We start from the raw sequence: 7,727 nt of genomic DNA on the forward strand, positions 1-7,727 counted from the left end.
TGATACAACACAACTAAACCTACCAAACCCGAACCAAGGGCAGCAATGCCAAGCCAGCGAGAACTCCAACATCGTCTAAGCCAAAACCGGGGACACCACGAGCGATCAAGATAGTGCCTTCAAGAAGGAATACGACGCTGAGACACCGTCACTATCCGATCCAAGGAACCCGGACCTAGGGTTTCTCCTGAGCTCGAAGAGGGGCGCAATTGAAGGCCTTGGCAGCACCTCCAAGAAGGAAAACGACACCCGCGGGCGCCATCACTGCCAGCACCAGCAAGCCGAGCAGGGATCTCTCCTTGGCCTGAAGCTGAGCGATCCCATAGCCGCTGAGTCCGGAATCAAAGATGGGGAGGCCAACGCTGGTCGGAACCACCAAGTCAGGAAGGGGTTGGTGGGGTTGCACCTGCCGTAGGAGGGTGGCATCATCTTCGAACCCGCGAGCATATGATCTGGCAAAAGAGGGAGACTTTGAGGCGTACAGGGTAGGGCGGGCGACAAGGCGAACCACGCGGGAATCTTGGGGCGATGATGTCCAGCAACGCCGGCAAGCGATGACTGGAGGGACGTAGATCCAAGCTGCAGTGGCCTTAGCCGTCGGAGCATCGGCGAGCAAGGCAAACTGGAAGGAACGCAGGTACCTAGTCGCTGAGGCCGGAGCTGTCCGGTTGGGGACACCGGCAGCTAGGGACACCGGAGAGACGCGGGCCAGAGGCCACTGGGGCTGAAAAAACACCAGCAAGGACCATCGCGGGAAGTCCCATCACAGGTACAACGAGGTGCTATACAAACGGTTTTTAACCCCTTTCGACGGCGGCGTTCGGAACCGTCACCTAGTGAGTGACTGCGTTAGGGGGGTCCTTCCCACACGACCCAGAGACCGTCGGGGATATGTCCTCCTGGCACACACGCTCGGCAAAATGAGGTCATGTGCGACCGGCGAGCGACCAAATACGGTTATACGTACAGTAGTGCTAAAAAATACAATTATACAGGCGAAATCGTTTCCGGTCGTAAGTACATCCCACACGGTCAGTCCCCGCTAAACTTTTCTATTCGTATATACATCCCACACAGTCACTCCAAGAAAAACAATTGCACAAGGTGGTGTAACGCAAACAGTTTTCAAGAGAATGTCGTGTGTGATTGTTCATTGATCCAACATGGTTTATTCCTAGAAACTGTGTGCGTTGCCTGAGGTCATCGCCCATGGTGTTTTCTCAATAACCGTTTCAATAGGAAAACCCAATTAGCAGGCTAATTACCCTATTATTAATAATCCATTTACTAATCTCATTGACATTCATATTAAGCACATAATATGTTTCATTTCCATATTAAGGAAGCAGGATTTCATAATTGAAATACATCCGAGTACAACACGATATAACTTCAGCACTCAGCTACCTTATTACACAACTGCACCAGCACCAAGTTTCACATGCAACATCTAGAACCTTTCGAAATTAGCATCATAGACGGTACATATACACATGCATCTTATCTGGAAAACTGCTGAAGCGGAAGGCGAATATTGAGCCGTCATTCATGTTGAAGGTCTTTGCAACTTTAGGCCAGTGCCTGTGGATGATTAACCGTCCATCCTTCGACCTCTTCAAGAACACTTCAATATTGAACCATGAGTGTTATATGAAAACTTTCCTCGCCTCCTGACCACAGAGGTGGTTTGAGAGGTAATCATCAGTGAACTGCTTTGAAAATGTCTGAAAACAAGGATGTGCATAAATATCTTCTCTATATTGAAAATGGGGCAAAGGAATAAAAAAGGCAAGGTATAATAGTTAGTACCATCTTGTAAACCTCGGTGCTTTCCATTGTTTCCCTGCAACACATATAAGGTAGTTAGTCATCAGGTTATGTAAGGGTTCACATGCTATCAGTAAAATATGTTGCTGATAAATAAGCACATTGCAGATTCATCAGATTAATTCAAGCCACATGGAAAACTCATTTATCCAAACCAAGCATGATTAAGAACTCGGAAATATATCACTTGTATATGTTTCTCATGTATTAAGTGCAGCCAAATTCGATTTATTCCTCACATGGTATATGATACGTCTCTAACGTATCTATAATTTTTGATTGTTCCATGCTATTATATTATCTGTTTTGGATGTTAATGGGCTTTATTTTACACTTTTATATTATTTTTTGGATTAACCTACTAACCCAAGGCCGAGTGCAAATTGCTGTTTTTTTGCCTATTTCAGTGTTTTGCAGAAAAGGAATATCAAACGGAATCCAAACGAAATGAAACCTTCGAGAGAGTTATTTTTGGAACAAACGTGATCCGTGGGACTTGGAGTAGACATCAAGCAACCAACGAGGAGGCCACGAGGCGGGGGCACATATACCCCCCTGGGCATGCCCTCCACCCTCGTGGCTCCACCGACCAACTTCTTTCTCCTATATATATTCATATACCCTGAAAACATCCAGGAGCACCACGAAACCCTATTTCCACCGCCGCAACCACTACACCACAACACTACATTCCCAACAACCTAGTTGGTCGGGAAAACAACCTCCATCAACAAACAGTCGGTCGGGAAAGACTATTGCCGACCGATCGTGTCTGTTGGGGAAAGTCCAGACAGGAAAACCCTTTCCCGGCCGACATATCTTTCCCGACCGACTACTTGACGGCTATGGTGTATCTTTCCCGACCACCAGTCTGTTGGGCTTGCCATGGTCCTTTCCCGACCAACAGTCCGTTGGGGTAGCCATGGGCCTTTCCCGACCAACTATCGGATGGGAATTCTTTCCCGAGCAACATTCTGTTGGCCCTAATTTTAGCCTTTCCCAACCGACTGTTAGGCAAGTTTTGTTTCGCCGACCAACAATCAGACGGTGTTTTCTTATGCGACCAAAAATTCATTTACATTTTGTTTATCCAATCACAACTTTAACTAACATATGGTACTGGTTGTCACATACATATAGTTCATGTGGTCTAAGCATAATCACGGAGACATCATACATCAGGTGCACCAAAACATTTTTCATTCCATTAACTAATAGTCGCATACATACACTTCGTTCTGTTCTAAACATAACCACCAATACACCATACATCAAGTTCAACAAAGGACAGCTAAAAGACAGCAAGTATGAGACATCAGTTGTACAAAATGAGAAGTAAAACATTCAGTTGATGTGGATCGCTGGCTTCATGGTTCATTGTGAGTCGAGTCATTATGTTTGCTTCCTACAAAAGTTAAACAAGCCCACCTTATTAGAATGCTCAATTAATTTATGAAATTGAATGCAGGCAGAATTCACATGTGCACCGTGCACACGCAATGGCAGAAAGAAGAATACAATTACCTAATCTACAAAACTAGCATTTCTGGTCATGAAGACCACCAATCAACATCCAGTAGTAGCCATGGATGTGGCATAAAAGCCCTCTGTCCACGTTTTGTCTATCCATTTGAAAGGAAATGCATCGTTTACTTTGTACGATTGCTGATAATATAGTGTGTTGGGGATATACTCAAGTTACTGTACATAGGTACTAGCAGCCAATATTCCAACACTTGTTTCCAAAAAATAAACAAACAACTTTATAGATAGTGGATAAAATGAGCCGGAAGCTAAATAAATATAAATGTGACTCTTTCACTAGATGTACAGTTTTCTAGTAGTTCACACTAGACATAGCTACCTGATAGCTAATTATAGATGTGACTCTTTCTGAATGCCCAAAAGTATCGTCTTAGCTCCTAAAAGTTACGCGTAAGAAGAAAAGAGGCTTCAACACCAAAGTAGATTAACCTGGTATCCCTTCCAAGGTAGGCGGACAGAGACTAGTATTTAGGTCTGACCTGAATACACCATGGTAATTGAAACATTAGTATTGGACTATATACTCTGTTGAATTCGTCCCAAAATGGTAAAATTTCAGATTGTATAATCAAAGCCATGAACAAAATCCATCAAAATCAGGCATTTACAGCAAGTAGGCTGGAACCAATATACTAATATTCCAGATTGTACCCTATTTTTTAGAAAGAAATAAATTTACACAAAAACAACAGCGAAAAACAATCATTTGACTATCCTACTATAAGTGAACGACAATGTAACTACTACATTGTAGTAACATTCGCCATACTTTGGTTAGACAAATAGAGGACAACATCCATGTAAACCACCTTTCTAAGAGCATTTCCATGTTATGGACCTGGATGATCTATGATCATTTAGTTATATGCTCCAGGAACTAATTAAGTTCTGCATTTTTTTGCTGATATTCAGATCTGCTATATTTTTATACCTTCATATCCAAAACCATCTACTTTCTTGTCTAAGTGCCCCTGACATGGCAGAGGCAAGAATATATTTGGCGCTTTTGTTTTTTGTAAAAATGGAAAAAATATAGGAATACAGTAGAGCGACTACAGAAACTTTGACAGTTCCTCATATCCACAACCCTTTTACTCAAGGAGAAAGGGGAACATAATGCAAGGAATGCAACCGCAGCACTTGGACAGTAGTAATTAGAAGACTGTAGGAAAGTATATTAGAGTTTCCTGTTTAATGTAACCCAATTTTCTCTTTGCTTATTTCTTGGATGAACATTCAGACATACCAGCCGTACAATTTACTGTGGTAGTTTCAGATTAACACCTGAGATTAGTATGCCATGATATTAACAGCAAATGGCCAGGAATGACATATATGCCATAATTTATATATATTGCCCATGGTCTACATAGGAGGAGGAGCAGCAGAAATAGCTAGTGAGTATCAAGGAACTTTATTAAAGGATAACCAAATTACCTGATAAATTTCATTGAAAGAGACAAGAAATAGGCCAAAGACACAACTTTTCCTTTTATGAATGTACATATATAATATCAGTATAATCTCATGTTTTTGTTTGCCCTAGAATGTATTATTGCTAAACAAGCATGATCCTCAGGGATAATTATACCACATCTGTATATTTGATCCTGCAGGGACGATTTAATAGCCAAACAAAGCATAATAACCCACCTTTCACGATTCCAGGCATAATTCGCATCCCCTTGAATAGTGGCATTCGTGGTTAGTATTGTTTCCACCCTTCATTTGCTGGGCAGTGTTTTAAATGTTCGCCTACAAGGTTTTACATGTGGTGTCACATTTTCCATACAAGAATAACTATTAGAAATCAAAATCTTAAATAAACAAGTTGAACACAAGTTGTTATTTGTCAAGGAAGACCAAGCATTCATCTTCTCTCACCTTAATAGCCAATTCAACAAAGAAAAATATGGTGTTCCATAGAGCAGATGCTTACCATCTCTCACCCAGTAGCATGGTTCAGCTCAACACTAAATTTCATTTATTTCAGAGAAGCGCAGATGTAAAACATATCTAAATAACAGATTGAGGCCCCCTTTCTTTATTGTACACTTAACTCAATCAAGCATGTAAGCAAGACACTAACCCAGGAAGGAATCAAATTGTACCGCACTAGCAGTACATGGTCATGAACAACACAATTAATTGGATTATGATTACCATAAGAAATATCTAGAAGTTAAATCATAGGGTGAATAGGCTTTGATGGCTGCAATGGAAATTTCAAAGCTTTAAAAGAGACTGTACTACACAAAACTGCTAGTTCAGATGTCACATGTAGGCGAAAACTCTTGCAATACTAAAGTAATCTACTTCAGCAATCAACATGCATGATCTATGTTTAAGGAAAATCCAAAATGTGAGAAGGGAGTGTATACATTAATTGCATCCACACATAAGGAGGGCCTCGATACATGCATGGGGAGCAGAAACTCACCGAAGCGGTTGCAACAAGCACGTTAGATGGGTAATGACTTGAAGATAAACGCCCACGGTGTAGCTAGTTTTCTGAAGAAAAAAATCACATAAGAACCAAAGCCTAAACAAAATATTCAGTACTTGTTCACAAACTGCATTGGCTGGGAGCTACTAGGAATAAACTAGGATATCATATTAGAAAAGCTTAGAGAAGCTCTGTTAAGAGAAAAAGTACATATTGTTCTTTATTGTTCAGTACATATTGTTCTTTAGCTCTAATAAATAACCATCAAAATACGGTCTAACAACTTCAATAAATCTAGCAGCCAAATTAGTTATAGACAAAGCATTACCTAATATATAACCATCAAACTTCAGTCTAACAACTTCAAAAAAATCTAGCAGCCAAATTAGTTATAGACAAAGCATTACGTGGACATTGAGCTCGTCAATTTTATTAAAAAGATATGTTTGCTAGCCACCATTTCCTGCTCTTTTATCATTTTAGGTATTCACGTAAGTTTTGAAAAGTGCCAGGCTCCAAGCTACTAAATCACAACACCATATACTGAAACAAAGAAAAAAGAGCGTTGACACACCACATCTTATGAACAAAATTCTTCTAAAACTGAAATTAGTTCGAGTCATATACCAACAAATCTGACATAATGTTTTCTAAACAGAAAACAAACACATACGGTGCACTAAATCACAGACGAAGAAACATAATGTTGAAGGATTTTTCAGAGAGTTGCCTCACCAGTCATTGCACAGTTGCACAAACAACACACATCTTTTGACATCCACATATAAGGAGGTCGTCAGGACTTGGGGCAGAGAAACTCACTAGATTGTGGTTGCACATCAAATGGATGTGGTCTCTTGAAGATGGACGCTAGATGTCTGCCTTCTGAAGAAGAACCTACCGGTGCTGATGTGTTTCGATCTGGGAGATGAATTTGTTTGTCAGGTTCGAGAAAGGGAGAGGGGTAAGGGGGAGGGAGTTGCCTCACCGTGGGAAATCGCCGGCACCGGCAGCAGGGAGTGGGCGACGACGGCGGGGGAGCAGGCCGGTGTGGGGGCACTGGTGGAGAGGCAGGATGATGCGGGGGCGGCGGTGGAGAAGCAAGATGGCGTGGAGCAGCACCCCGCCACGTCCGACAGGAGCTTCTGACACCGATTGAGCCTGGTCTTCGCCGGGATCTACCCGGTGCCTTGGACGACGACGAGGCCAGAGTCCTTGGTGACAGGGTGGGGATGGAGCACCTTGGTCGAGGATAGGGTTCGAGCTCGTGGGGGATCGGCTGTGTGGGGCGGCGGGAGGTTTGGAGGACGACGGCGCGGTGCAGCGGCCGGCCGGAGAGAACAGTTAGTGTCGCGCTGTTGGGGGGAGGCGCGAGTGGCTGCTCGTGGTGGGCGATTTAGGGATTTTAGGGTAGCTGGAAGGAAAGAGGAGTGAGGTTCGCGGGCTGGGCCAAAATTTAGAGCTAAAAATTTACGTCTGCGCGCGCTTGGCCCATTTAGCTCCAGGCGGTCGGTCGGCGTTATTTGCCGACCCACAGTTCGATGGGTACATGAGAGTTCCCGACCGATCTCTTGATGGCAATTGTGCATGCATTCCCGGCCCATAATTTGTTACCGTACGAGTGTTTTCCTAATCAATAGTCCGGTAAGAGTTTTCCCAACTAACGATCGGTCGGTAATAGACATCTTTTCCAACACACGTCAGTAGGGAATATTGTACCATGGTGTAGTGAACCTTCTGTACCCAAGAGATCCCGTCTTGGGGCCTTTTCCGGAGCTCCACCGGAGGGGGAATCAATCACGGAGGGCCTCTACATCAACTTCATGGCCCCTTCGATGATGTGTGAGTAGTTTACTTCAAACCTTCGAGTCCAAAGTTATTAGCTAGATGGCTTCTTCTCTCTCTTTGG

At 43.0% G+C, this 7,727-nt stretch overlaps 1 long non-coding RNA gene across 1 annotated transcript; it reads right to left on the reverse strand.

The window, feature by feature from the left end:
• Positions 1-3,005: 3,005 nt before the first annotated feature.
• Positions 3,006-7,210, reverse strand: LOC123152157 (uncharacterized). The gene is made up of 6 exons (XR_006476052.1): positions 6,807-7,210; positions 6,641-6,739; positions 5,813-5,883; positions 5,026-5,127; positions 3,802-3,851; positions 3,006-3,232 (listed from the first exon to the last, which is right to left on the reverse strand). It is a non-coding gene; the product is annotated as an uncharacterized lncRNA (long non-coding RNA).
• Positions 7,211-7,727: the final 517 nt, after the last annotated feature.

The sequence above is a fragment of the Triticum aestivum genome, chromosome 7A, assembly GCF_018294505.1.
Source record: "Triticum aestivum cultivar Chinese Spring chromosome 7A, IWGSC CS RefSeq v2.1, whole genome shotgun sequence".
In the NCBI taxonomy this organism is placed as follows: Eukaryota; Viridiplantae; Streptophyta; class Magnoliopsida; order Poales; family Poaceae; genus Triticum; species Triticum aestivum.